Consider the following 14,782-nt stretch of genomic DNA (forward strand, 5'->3'; position numbering starts at 1 on the left):
GTGGGTTCCTTGATGATTTGAGTGAGATTGAGGGCATCTAGCTTACATTGTAGGACTGCCGGGGTGTTAAGCATATCCCAGTTTAGGTCACCTAACAGAACAAACTCTGAAGCTAGATGGGGGGCGATCAATTCACAAATGGTGTCCAGGGCACAGCTGGGAGCTGAGGGTGGCCGGTAGCAGGCGGCAACAGTCAGAGACTTATTTCTGGAGAGGGTAATTTTCAAAATTAGTAGTTCGAACTGTTTGGGTATGGACCTGGAAAGTATGACATTACTTTGCAGGCTATCTCTGCAGTAGACTGCAACTCCGCCCCCTTTGGTAGTTCTATCTTGACGGAAGATGTTATAGTTGGGTATGGAAATCTCTGAATTTTGGTGGCCTTCCTGAGCCAGGATTCAGACACGGCAAGGACATCAGGGTTAGCAGAGTGTGCTAAAGCAGTGAGTAAAACAAACTTAGGGAGGAGGCTTCTGATGTTGACATGCATAAAACCAAGGCTTTTTCGATCACAGAAGTCAACAAATGAGGGTACCTGGGGACATGCAGGGCCTGGGTTTACCTCCACATCACCTGCGGAACAGAGAAGGAGTAGTATGAGGGTGCGGCTAAAGGCTATCAAAACTGGTCGCCTAGAGCGTTGGGGGCAGAGGATAAGAGGAGCAGGTTTCTGGGCATGGTAGAATATATTCAGGGCATAATGCACAGACAGGGGTATGGTGGGGTGCGGGTACAGCGGAGGTAAGCCCAGGCATTGGGTGATGATGAGACAGGTTGAATCTCTGGACATGCTGGTTGTAATGGGTGAGGTCACCGCATGTGTGGGAGGTGGGACAAAGGAGGTAACAGGGGTATGCAGAGTGGGTCTAGGGGCTCCATTGTGAACTAAAACAATTATAACTAACCTGAACAACAGTATACAAGGCATATTGACATCTGAGAGAGACATACATGAGGCATACAGTAATCACAGGTGTTGAATTTGGAAAGCTAGCTAAAAACAGTAGGCGAGGCTAATCCGCTAGCACAACAAACAGCAGGTAAAATGGCGTTGACTAGGCAACGGGGCCGACAGGTAAGACAAACAAGCAGAAAGAAGTACCGTGATTAATGGACAGTCCAGCGTGCGTCAGCTATGTAGCCAAGAGATCAGTGTCCAGGGGGCAGCGGTGGATGGGCAGGGGGCTGGCGAGTGTTATCCAGGTTTTTTTTTTTTTTTTAAACTAACAATGACTAACTAGCTTGTAGCTAGTTAGCTGGTTAGCGTCTGGAGGTTCTTGAGTGTGTCATAAAAATAAAAATAAGAGTAAAAGTAACAGCGATTCCGTATCACATTGGGTGAGGCAGGTTTCGGAAGGTATAAACAAATTAAAAATCAAAAAGAGATAGAAAGTAAATGGGGTCAGAGAGTGATTGGGACGCGTGGTACAGGACGGTTAGCAGGCCTGTGCTAACAAGCTAACAGTTCGTAGGCCCGAGCTAGACAAGGTAGCAGTTAGCGGACCGGAGCTTGACAAGCTAGCCGTTAGCAGGCCGAATTAGCAAGCAGGAGATAGCGAGGGCTAGAGAGTTAACCTTTGGGGGACGTCGCGATGGGGTGAGTCTGTTTATTTATTCCTCTTCATGCGGTGAGCTGGAGATACAGCGATTCAGAAAGCTCGCGGGCCTTGGCCAGCAGATGGATCTTTGGCGATGTGAAAAAGCCTGTTGAAACCCCTCGGACGATTATGTCGGCGGACCAGTCGTGATGGATCGCGGGGCTCCGTGTCGGCAGTAGAGGGTCAGTAGAGGGTCCAGGCCAATTGGCAAATTAGGTATTTTGGACCTCTTCGGGTAGTCGGGAGATGGGCTTAGCTGAAGCTAGCTCCAGGCTAACTGGTGCTTGCTCTGGGACAGAGACGTTAGCCAGAGTAGTCACTGGATTGCAGCTAGCTATTTACGATGATCCGGTATAAAGCTTCAGAGCTTGCGGTAGGAATCTGGAGATGTGGTAGAGAAAAAGCAGTCTGATATGCTTTGGGTAGATGTCGCTGGTGTCCTAGTTAGCGTTGAAGACCGCTAGCAGTGGCTAGCTAGTAGCTAGTTAGCGGCTGGCTCTGGTGAGGGTTCCGATTCTAAAGCATAGAAAAAGCAGATCCGTACCACATTGGGTGATGCGGGTTGCAGGAGAATATATTCAGCCTGTGGTTGGGAAGTGAGATTAAAATATGTACGAAATATATACGGGAAAAAAAAGAGGAAAAAAACTATATTTACACTATACAGGACGGGACAAGACAAAACACACGTCCGACTGCTACGCCATCTTGGATACCAAATGGACCATCAGAGACAGGATATGAAGCTGTACATGGAGAGACAGGATATGAAGCTGTACATGGACCATCAGAGACAGGATATGAAGCTGTACATGGATAATCAGAGACAGGATATGAAGCTGTACATGGAGAGACAGGATATGAAGCTGTACATGGACCATCAGAGACAGGATATGAAGCTGTACATGGACCATCAGAGACAGGATATGAAGCTGTACATGGAGAGACAGGATATGAAGCTGTACATGGATCATCAGAGACAGGATATGAAGCTGTACATGGACCATCAGAGACAGGATATGAAGCTGTACATGGACCATCAGAGACAGGATATGAAGCTGTACATGGACTATTAGAGACAGGATATGAAGCTGTACATGGACCATCAGAGACAGGATATGAAGCTGTACATGGACCATCAGAGACAGGATATGAAGCTGTACATGGAGAGACAGGTTAAGAAGCTGTACATGGAGAGACAGGATATGAAGCTGTACATGGACCATCAGAGACAGGATATGAAGCTGTACATGGACCATCAGAGACAGGATATGAAGCTGTACATGGACCATCAGAGACAGGTTATGAAGCTGTACATGGAGAGACAGGTTATGAAGCTGTACATGGAGAGACAGGATATGAAGCTGTACATGGACCATCAGAGACAGGTTATGAAGCTGTACATGGACCATTAGAGACAGGATATGAAGCTGTACATGGAGAGACAGGATATGAAGCTGTACATGGACCATTAGAGACAGGATATGAAGCTGTACATGGAGAGACAGGATATAAAGCTGTACATGGATCATCAGAGACAGGATATGAAGCTGTACATGGACCATTAGAGACAGGATATGAAGCTGTACATGGACCATTAGAGACAGGATATGAAGCTGTACATGGACCATTAGAGACAGGATATGAAGCTGTACATGGACCATCAGAGACAGGATATGAAGCTGTACATGGAGAGACAGGATATGAAGCTGTACATGGACCATCAGAGACAGGATATGAAGCTGTACATGGATAATCAGAGACAGGATATGAAGCTGTACATGGAGAGACAGGATATGAAGCTGTACATGGACCATCAGAGACAGGATATGAAGCTGTACATGGACCATCAGAGACAGGATATGAAGCTGTACATGGAGAGACAGGATATGAAGCTGTACATGGATCATCAGAGACAGGATATGAAGCTGTACATGGACCATCAGAGACAGGATATGAAGCTGTACATGGACCATCAGAGACAGGATATGAAGCTGTACATGGACTATTAGAGACAGGATATGAAGCTGTACATGGACCATCAGAGACAGGATATGAAGCTGTACATGGACCATCAGAGACAGGATATGAAGCTGTACATGGAGAGACAGGTTATGAAGCTGTACATGGAGAGACAGGATATGAAGCTGTACATGGACCATCAGAGACAGGATATGAAGCTGTACATGGACCATCAGAGACAGGATATGAAGCTGTACATGGACCATCAGAGACAGGATATGAAGCTGTACATGGAGAGACAGGATATGAAGCTGTACATGGACCATTAGAGACAGGATATGAAGCTGTACATGGACCATTAGAGACAGGATATGAAGCTGTACATGGACCATCAGAGACAGGATATGAAGCTGTACATGGACCATCAGAGACAGGATATGAAGCTGTACATGGACCATCAGAGACAGGATATGAAGCTGTACATGGACCATCAGAGACAGGATATGAAGCTGTGGACATGGATGGAGAGACAGGATATGAAGCTGTACATGGATCATCAGAGACAGGATATGAAGCTGTACATGGACCATTAGAGACAGGATATGAAGCTGTACATGGACCATTAGAGACAGGATATGAAGCTGTACATGGACCATTAGAGACAGGATATGAAGCTGTACATGGACCATTAGCGACAGGATATGAAGCTGTACATGGACCATCAGAGACAGGATATGAAGCTGTACATGGACCATCAGAGACAGGATATGAAGCTTTACATGGACCATCAGAGACAGGATATGAAGCTGTACATGGACCATCAGAGACAGGATATGAAGCTGTACATGGACCAAGTCACCAGATCTAGAGCGACGTCTGTTGTTGCATCCCTCCAATAGAGTTTCCAATAGAGTTTCAGACACTTGGCCATGTTAGTCATTTAGCAGACGCTCTAATCCAGAGCGAATTACAGGAGCAGTTAGAGCAGATTTGGGGATGCTAACCAGCGACCTTTCGGTTACTGGCCCAACGCTCTTAACCGATAGGCTACCAACCACCAAGGCCATTGAAGCTGTTCTGACGGCTCGTGGAGGATCAACGCCCTATAAAGACACTTCCATTCATTATGGCAGTTACCTGGTCTTTCACCCCTGCCCTGCCCTGTCCAACCCCTCTCTATCTCTAACCCCTGCCCTGTCCAACCCCTCTCTATCTCTAACCCCTGCCCTGTCCAACCCCTCTCTATCTCTAACCCCTGCCCTGTCCAACCCCTCTCTATCTCTAACCCCTGCCCTGTCCAACCCCTCTCTATCTCTAACCCCTGCCCTGTCCAACCCCTCTCTATCTCTAACCCCTGGCCTGTCCAACCCCTCTCTATCTCTAACCCCTGGCCTGTCCAACCCCTCTCTCTCTCTAACCCCTGCCCTGTCCAACCCCTCTCTATCTCTAACCCCCCTGCCCTGCCTCTAACCCCTCTCTATCTCTAACCCCTGCCCTGTCCAACCCCTCTATCTCTAACCTCTGACCTGTCCAACCCCTCTCTATCTCTAACCCCTGCCCTGTCCAACCCCTCTCTATCTCTAACCCCTACCCTGTCCAACACCTCTCTATCTCCAACTCCTGCCCTGTCCAACCTCTCTCTCTCTCTAACCTCTGACCTGTCCAACCCCTCTCTCTCTAACCCCTGCCCTGTCCAACCCCTCTCTATCTCTAACCCCTGCCCTGTCCAACCCCTCTCTATCTCTAACCCCTGCCCTGTCCAACCCTCTCTATCTCTAACCCCTGCCCTGTCCAACCCCTCTCTATCTCTAACCCCTGCCCTGTCCAACCCCTCTCTCTCTCTAACCCCTGCCCTGTCCAACTCCTCTCTATATCTAACCCATGCCCTGTCCAACCCCTCTCTATCTCTAACCCCTGCCCTGTCCAACCCCTCTCTCTATCTAACCCCTGCCCTGTCCAACCCCTCTATATCTAACCCCTACCCTGTCTAACACCTCTCTATCTCTAACCCCTGCCCTGTCCAACTCCTCTCTCTCTCTAACACCTTTGATCATCCAGCGTCTCTCACTCCCTCCATATTTCTCACACTAACTAGTGCCTACACACACACTAACTAGTCCCTATATAAACACTAACTAGTCCCTATATAAACACTAACTAGTCCCTATATAAACACTAACTAGTCCCTACACACACTAACTAGTCCCTACACCCACAAAACTTGTCTCTACACCCACACTAACTAGTCCCTACACCTACACTACCTAGTTTCTTTATCAACACTAACTAGTCCCTATATCAACACAAACTAGTCCCTACACCCACACTAACTAGTCCCTACACCCACACTAACTAATCCCTACACCCACACTAACTAGTCCATATATAAATACTAACTAGTCCCTATATAAACACTAACTAGTCCCTACATACACACTAACTAGTCCCTACACCCACACTAACTAGTCCCTACACCCACACTACCGAGTCCCTATATAAACACTAACTAGTCCCTATATAAACACTAACTAGTCCCTATATAAACACTAACTAGTCCCTACACACACTAACTAGTCCCTACACCCACAATAACTTGTCTCTACACCCACACTAACTAGTCCCTACACCTACACTACCTAGTTTCTTTATCAACACTAACTAGTCCCTATATCAACACAAACTAGTCCCTACACCCACACTAACTAGTCCCTACACACACTAACTAGTCCCTACACCCACAATAACTTGTCTCTACACCCACACTAACTAGTCCCTACACCTACACTACCTAGTTTCTTTATCAACACTAACTAGTCCCTATATCAACACAAACTAGTCCCTACACCCACACTAACTAGTCCCTACACCCACACTAACTAATCCCTACACCCACACTAACTAGTCCCTATATAAATACTAACTAGTCCCTATTTAAACACTAACTAGTCCCTACATACACACTAACTAGTCCCTACACCCACAATAACTGGTCCCTACAGCCACACTAACTAGTCCCTACACCCACACTACCGAGTATCTTTATCAACACTAACTAGTCCCTATATCAACGCAAACTAGTCCCTACACCCACACTAACTAGTCCCTACACCCACACTAACTAGTCCCTACACCCACACTAACTAGTCTCTTTATCAACACTAACTAGTCCCTAATATCATCACTAACTAGTCCCAACACCCACACTAACTAGTCCCTATATCATTGTGAACTAGTCCCTACACCCACAGTAACTAGTCCCTATATCAACACTAACTAGTCCCAACACCCACACTAACTAGTCCCTATATCATCATCAACTAGTCCCTACACCCACAATAACTGGTCCCTACACCCACACTAACTAGTCCCTACACCCACACTACCTAGTCTCTTTATCAAAACTAACTAGTCCCTATATCAACACAAACTAGTCCCTACACCCACACTAACTAGTCCCTACACCCACACTAACTAGTCCCTACACCCACACCAACTAGTCCCTACACCCACACTAACTAGTCTCTTTATCAACACTAACTAGTCCCTATATCATCACTAACTAGTCCCAACACCCACACTAACTAGTCCCTATATCATTGTGAACTAGTCCCTACACCCACAGTAACTAGTCCCTATATCAACACTAACTAGTCCCAACACCCACACTAACTAGTCCCTATATCATCATCAACTAGTCCCTACACCCACAGTAACTAGTCCCTATATAAACACTAACTAGTCCCTATATAAACACTAACTAGTCCCTACACACACTAACTAGTCCCTACACCCACAATAACTTGTCTCTACACCCACACTAACTAGTCCCTACACCTACACTACCTAGTTTCTTTATCAACACTAACTAGTCCCTATATCAACACAAACTAGTCCCTACACCCACACTAACTAGTCCCTACACCCACACTAACTAGTCCCTACACCCACACTAACTAATCCCTACACCCACACTAACTAGTCCCTATATAAATACTAACTAGTCCCTATATAAACACTAACTAGTCCCTACACCCACAATAACTGGTCCCTACACCCACACTAACTAGTCCCTACACCCACACTACCGAGTCCCTATATAAACACTAACTAGTCCCTATATCATCACTAACTAGTCCCAACACCCACACTAACTAGTCCCTATATCATTGTGAACTAGTCCCTACACCCACACTAACTAGTCCCTATATCAACACTAACTAGTCCCAACACCCACACTAACTAGTCCCTATATCATCATCAACTAGTCCCTACACCCACAATAACTGGTCCCTACACCCACACTAACTAGTCCCTACACCCACACTACCTAGTCTCTTTATCAACACTAATTAGTCCCTATATCAACACAAACTAGTCCCTACACCCACACTAACTAGTCCCTACACCCACACTAACTAGTCCCTACACCCACACTAACTGTTCTCTTTATCAACACTAACTAGTCCCTATATCAACACTAACTAGTCCCAACACCCACACTAACTAGTCCCTAATTCATCGTGAACTAGTCCCTACACCCACACTAACTAGTCCCTACTAACTAGTCCATACACCCACACTAACTAGTCCCTACATCCACACTAACTAGTCCCTACACCGACACAAACTAGTCCCTACATCCACACTAACTAGTCCCTACACCCACGCTAACTAGTCCCTACATCCACACTAACTAGTCTTTACACCCATTAATATGTATCTCTATCTCTACTGTTTCTCTCACTCCATAATGGATGATATTCGTGGACAAAGAGCAGACTGTTTGCAGTAGTATTTCTCACACTAACTAGTCCCTACACACACACTAAGTAGTCCCTATATAAACACTAACTAGTCCCTATATAAACACTAACTAGTCCCTATATAAACACTAACTAGTCCCTACACACACTAACTAGTCCCTACACCCACACTAACTAGTCCCTACACCCACACTAACTAATCCCTACACCCACACTAACTAGTCCCTATATAAACACTAACTAGTCCCTACATCCACACTAACTAGTCCCTACACCGACACAAACTAGTCTCTACATCCACACTAACTACTCCCTACACCCACGCTAACTAGTCCCTACATTGACACTAACTAGTCCCTACATCCACACTAACTAGTCCCTACACCACCACTAACTAGTCCCTACATTGACACTAACTAGTCCCTACATCCACACTAACTAGTCTTTACACCCATTAATATGTATCTCTATCTCTACTGTTTCTCTCACTCCATAATGGATGATATTCGTGGACAAAGAGCAGACTGTTTGCAGTAGGTGAACTCACTCACTCACTCACACCCTCTCTCCCTCTCTGCCTCCCTCTCTGCCTCCCTCCCTTCCTCTCCCTCCCTCTCTGCCTCCCTCCCTCTCTGTCTCCCTCCCTCCCTGTCTGTCTCCCTTCCTCTCCCTCCCTCTCTACCTTCCTCCCTCCCTCAAGACTAGTCATTCAACTGAGACTGCTCTTCTCTGTATCACGGAGGCACTCCGCACTGCTAAAGCTAACTCTCTCTCCTCTGCTCTCATCCTTCTAGACCTATCGGCTGCCTTCGATACTGTGAACCATCAGATCCTCCTCTCCACCCTCTCCGAGTTGGGCATCTCCGGCGCGGCCCATGCTTGGATTGCGTCCTACCTGATAGGTCGCTCCTACCAGGTGGCGTGGCGAGAATCTGTCTCCTCACCACGCGCTCTCACCACTGGTGTCCCCCAGGGCTCTGTTCTAGGCCCTCTCCTATTCTCGCTATACACCAAGTCACTTGGCTCTGTCATAACCTCACATGGTCTCTCCTATCATTGCTATGCAGACGACACACAATTAATCTTCTCCTTTCCCCCCTCTGATGACCAGGTGGCGAATCGCATCTCTGCATGTCTGGCAGACATATCAGTGTGGATGACGGACACCACCTCAAGCTGAACCTCGGCAAGACGGAGCTGCTCTTCCTCCCGGGGAAGGACTGCCCGTTCCATGATCTCGCCATCACGGTTGACAACTCCATCGTGTCCTCCTCCCAGAGCGCTAAGAACCTTGGCGTGATCCTGGACAACACCCTGTCGTTCTCAACTAACATCAAGGCGGTGGCCCGTTCCTGTAGGTTCATGCTCTACAACATCCGCAGAGTACGACCCTGCCTCACACAGGAAGCGGCGCAGGTCCTAATCCAGGCACTTGTCATCTCCCGTCTGGATTACTGCAACTCGCTGTTGGCTGGGCTCCCTGCCTGTGCCATTAAACCCCTACAACTCATCCAGAACGCCGCAGCCCGTCTGGTGTTCAACCTTCCCAAGTTCTCTCACGTCACCCCGCTCCTCCGCTCTCTCCACTGGCTTCCAGTTGAAGCTCGCATCCGCTACAAGACCATGGTGCTTGCCTACGGAGCTGTGAGGGGAACGGCACCTCAGTACCTCCAGGCTCTGATCAGGCCCTACACCCAAACAAGGGCACTGCGTTCATCCACCTCTGGCCTGCTCGCCTCCCTACCACTGAGGAAGTACAGTTCCCGCTCAGCCCAGTCAAAACTGTTCGCTGCTCTGGCCCCCCAATGGTGGAACAAACTCCCTCACGACGCCAGGACAGCGGAGTCAATCACCACCTTCCGGAGACACCTGAAACCCCACCTCTTTAAGGAATACCTAGGATAGGATAAAGTAATCCTTCTCACCCCCCCTTAAAAGATTTAGATGCACTATTGTAAAGTGGCTGTTCCACTGGATGTCATAAGGTGAAAGCACCAATTTGTAAGTCGCTCTGGATAAGAGCGTCTGCTAAATGACTTAAATGTAATGTAAATGTCTCTCTGTCTCCCTCTCTCCCTCCCTCCCTCCCTCCTTTCCTCCCTGTCTCCCTCCCTGTCTCCCTCTCTCCCTCCCTCCCTCTCTCCCTCCCTCCTTCCCTCCATGTCTCCCTCTCTCCCACCCTCCCTCCTTCCCTCCCTGTCTCCCTCTCTCCCTCCCTCCCTCTCTCCCTCCCTCCTTCCCTCCCTGTCTCCCTCTCTCCCTCCCTCCCTCTCTCCCTCCCTCCCTCTCTCCCTCCCTCCTTCCCTCCCTGTCTCCCTCTCTCCCTCCCTCCCTCCCTGTCTCCCTCCCTCCCTGTCTGTCTCCCTTCCTCTCCCTCCCTCTCTACCTTCCTCCCTCCCTCTCTGTCTCCCTCTCTCCCTCCCTCCCTCCTTCCCTCCCTGTCTCCCTCCCTGTCTCCCTCTCTCCCTCCCTCCCTCTCTCCCTCCCTCCCTCTCTCCCTCCCTCCTTCCCTCCCTGTCTCCCTCTCTCCCTCCCTCCCTCCTTCCCTCCCTGTCTCCCTCTCTGCTTCCCTCCCTCCCTCCCTCGCTCTGCCAGACTGTCTGTGTGTAGAACAATGGTTGGATGTTTCCATGTGACAGGTCATAGAATGCTGGCTACCATGGTGTATGTGTGTGAACTGTGATCTTTATGTGTGTGTGTGTGTGTGTGTGTGTGTGTGCGTGCGTGCGTGTGTGCGTGTGTGCGTGCGTGTGTGTGTGTGTGTGTGTGTGTGTGTGTGTGTGTGTGCGTGCGTGCGTGCGTGCGTGCGTGCGTGCGTGCGTGCGTGCGTGTGTGTGTGTGTGCGTGTGTGAGGAGAATTCCAAACAGTTGAGTTCCCCCCATGCCTGCAGGCTTATAGCCATACTGATTGACCCCATAGGAATACACCCATGTCACTACCTCCTCCCCTCTCTCACTTCTCTGTAGCTACTGTAGAATGTGTTCTGGAGTTCTGTTCTCTGTAGCTACTGTAGAATGTGTTCTGGAGTTCTGTTCTCTGTAGCTACTGTAGAATGTGTTCTGGAGTTCTGCTCTCTGAGGCTACTGTAGAATGTGTTCTGGAGTTCTGCTCTCTGTAGCTACTGTAGAATGTGTTCTGGAGTTCTGTTCTCTGTAGCTACTGTAGAATGTGTTCTGGAGTTCTGCTCTCTGAGGCTACTGTAGAATGTGTTCTGGAGTTCTGTTCTCTGAGGCTACTGTAGAATGTGTTCTGGAGTTCTGTTCTCTGTAGCTACTGTAGAATGTGTTCTGGAGTTCTGTTCTCTGAGGCTACTGTAGAATTTGTTCTGGAGTTCTGCTCTCTGAGGCTACTGTAGAATGTGTTCTGGAGTTCTGTTCTCTGAGGCTACTGTAGAATGTGTTCTGGAGTTCTGTTCTCTGTAGCTACTGTAGAATGTGTTCTGGAGTTCTGTTCTCTGTAGCTACTGTAGAATGTGTTCTGGAGTTCTGTTCTCTGTAGCTACTATAGAATGTGTTCTGGAGTTCTGTTCTCTGAGGCTACTGTAGAATGTGTTCTGGAGTTCTGTTCTCTGTAGCTACTGTAGAATGTGTTCTGGAGTTCTGTTCTCTGAGGCTACTGTAGAATGTGTTCTGGAGTTCTGCTCTCTGTAGCTACTGTAGAATGTGTTCTGGAGTTCTGTTCTCTGTAGCTACTGTAGAATGTGTTCTGGAGTTCTGTTCTCTGAGGCTACTGTAGAATGTGTTCTGGAGTTCTGTTCTCTACGTGAGGCTACTGTAGAATGTGTTCTGGAGTTCTGTTCTCTGAGGCTACTGTAGAATGTGTTCTGGAGTTCTGTTCTCTGTAGCTACTGTAGAATGTGTTCTGGAGTTCTGCTCTCTGAGGCTACTGTAGAATGTGTTCTGGAGTTCTGTTCTCTGTAGCTACTGTAGAATGTGTTCTGGAGTTCTGTTCTCTGAGGCTACTGTAGAATGTGTTCTGGAGTTCTGCTCTCTGTAGCTACTGTAGAATGTGTTCTGGAGTTCTGTTCTCTGTAGCTACTGTAGAATGTGTTCTGGAGTTCTGTTCTCTGAGGCTACTGTAGAATGTGTTCTGGAGTTCTGCTCTCTGATGCTACTGTAGAATGTGTTCTGGAGTTCTGTTCTCTGAGGCTACTGTAGAATGTGTTCTGGAGTTCTGTTCTCTGTAGCTACTGTAGAATGTGTTCTGGAGTTCTGCTCTCTGAGGCTACTGTAGAATGTGTTCTGGAGTTCTGTTCTCTGTAGCTACTGTAGAATGTGTTCTGGAGTTCTGTTCTCTGTAGCTACTATAGAATGTGTTCTGGAGTTCTGTTCTCTGAGGCTACTGTAGAATGTGTTCTGGAGTTCGGTTCTCTGGGGCTACTGTAGAATGTGTTCTGGAGTTCTGCTCTCTGAGGCTACTGTAGAATGTGTTCTGGAGTTCTGCTCTCTGTAGTTACTGTAGAATGTGTTCTGGAGTTCTGCTCTCTGAAGCTACTGTAGAATGTGTTCTGGAGTTCTGTTCTCTGTAGCTACTGTAGAATGTGTTCTGGAGTTCTGTTCTCTGTAGCTACTGTAGAATGTGTTCTGGAGTTCTGTTCTCTGTAGCTACTGTAGAATGTGTTCTGGAGTTCTGTTCTCTGTAGCTACTGTAGAATGTGTTCTGGAGTTCTGTTCTCTGAGGCTACTGTAGAATGTGTTCTGGAGTTCTGCTCTCTGTAGCTACTGTAGAATGTGTTCTGGAGTTCTGTTCTCTGTAGCTACTGTAGAATGTGTTCTGGAGTTCTGTTCTCTGAGGCTACTGTAGAATGTGTTCTGGAGTTCTGTTCTCTACGTGAGGCTACTGTAGAATGTGTTCTGGAGTTCTGTTCTCTGAGGCTACTGTAGAATGTGTTCTGGAGTTCTGTTCTCTGAGGCTACTGTAGAATGTGTTCTGGAGTTCTGTTCTCTACGTGAGGCTACTGTTGAATCGGTGGAATCTCTTCATTTCCAGTAGTGTAGTATTTGTTGGAGTGTATCATTCTACAGACATGAACTAACTCAGACACTGCATGAATACGCAGAAGGGAGACAGTACAGCCTGGTCTCATAGACTAGACATCACAAAGTAAATGTAAATCCGGGATACTGAAATGAGTATGATATGTTACGTTTGGTATGGTTACATAAGACAGATGGTTACTTAACGTAAAGGGAAATGAAAGTGGTTGGTCAGGGTGGATGGGTGTATAACCCAAAGGTTGCGAGTTTGAATCTACTCACAGACAACTTTAGCATTTTAGTTCATTGGCAATTTCAACTACTTGGTACTTTTTAGCTACTTTGAAACTACTTAGCATGTTAGCTAACCCTTCCCCTAACCCTTTTAGCTAACCCTAACCCTAACCTTAACCCTTTTAGCTAAACCCTCACCCTAATCTAACTCCTAAACTTAACCTTAACCCTAAACCCTAGCCTAGATAACATTAACCAGCTAGCTAACGTTAGCCACTTAGCTAGAATTCCTAACATTTAGTCAGTAGTAAAGGGAGTGTTTCGGATTTAGTAACAAAATAATACAAAAATGCTCTGAGACCAGCTCGGACAGTAGCACATCTTTACTGATGTCACTCATCAGTAAAGATGGTAGAGATGGTTCTCCCTTTTCTTCACCTTCACATTTCTCTCTCTCTCTCTCTCTCTCTGTCTCTCTCCCTTCTCTCCTTCTCCCCTTCCTTCTCTACTGTCTCTCTGTCTCTCTCCCTTCTCTCCTTCTCCCCTTCCTTCTCTACTGTCTCTCTCTCTCTGTCTCTCTCCCTTCTCTCCTTCTCCCCTTCCTTCTCTACTGTCTCTCTGTCTCTCTCTCTCTCTCTCTCTGTCTCTCTCCCTTCTCTCCTTCTCCCCTTCCTTCTCTACTGTCTCTCTGTCTCTCTCCCTTCTCTCCTTCTCCCCTTCCTTCTCTACTGTCTCTCTGTCTCTCTCTCTCTCTCTCTCTCTCTCTGTCTCTCTCCCTTCTCTCCTTCTCCCCTTCCTTCTCTACTGTCTCTCTCTCTCTCTCCCTTCTCTCCTTCTCCCCTTCCTTCTCTACTGTCTCTCTCTCTCCCTTCTCTCCTTCTCCCCTTCCTTCTCTACTGTCTCTCTGTCTCTCTCCCTTCTCTCCTTCTCCCCTTCCTTCTCTACTGTCTCTCTGTCTCTCTCCCTTCTCCCCTTCCTTCTCTACTGTCTCTCTCTCTCTCTCTCTCTGTCTCTCTCCCTTCTCTCCTTCTCCCCTTCCTTCTCTACTGTCTCTCTCTCTCCTTCTCTCCTTCTCCCCTTCCTTCTCTACTGTCTCTCTCTCTCTCTCCCTTCTCTCCTTCTCCCCTTCCTTCTCTACTGTCTCTCTCTCTCTCTCTCTCTCTCTGTCTCTCTCCCTTCTCTCCTTCTCCCCTTCCTTCTCTACTGTCTCTCTCTCTCTCTCTCTCTCTGTCTCTCTCCCTTCTCTCC

Source organism: Oncorhynchus nerka, linkage group LG12 (assembly GCF_034236695.1).
Source record: "Oncorhynchus nerka isolate Pitt River linkage group LG12, Oner_Uvic_2.0, whole genome shotgun sequence".
Classification (NCBI taxonomy): domain Eukaryota; kingdom Metazoa; phylum Chordata; class Actinopteri; order Salmoniformes; family Salmonidae; genus Oncorhynchus; species Oncorhynchus nerka.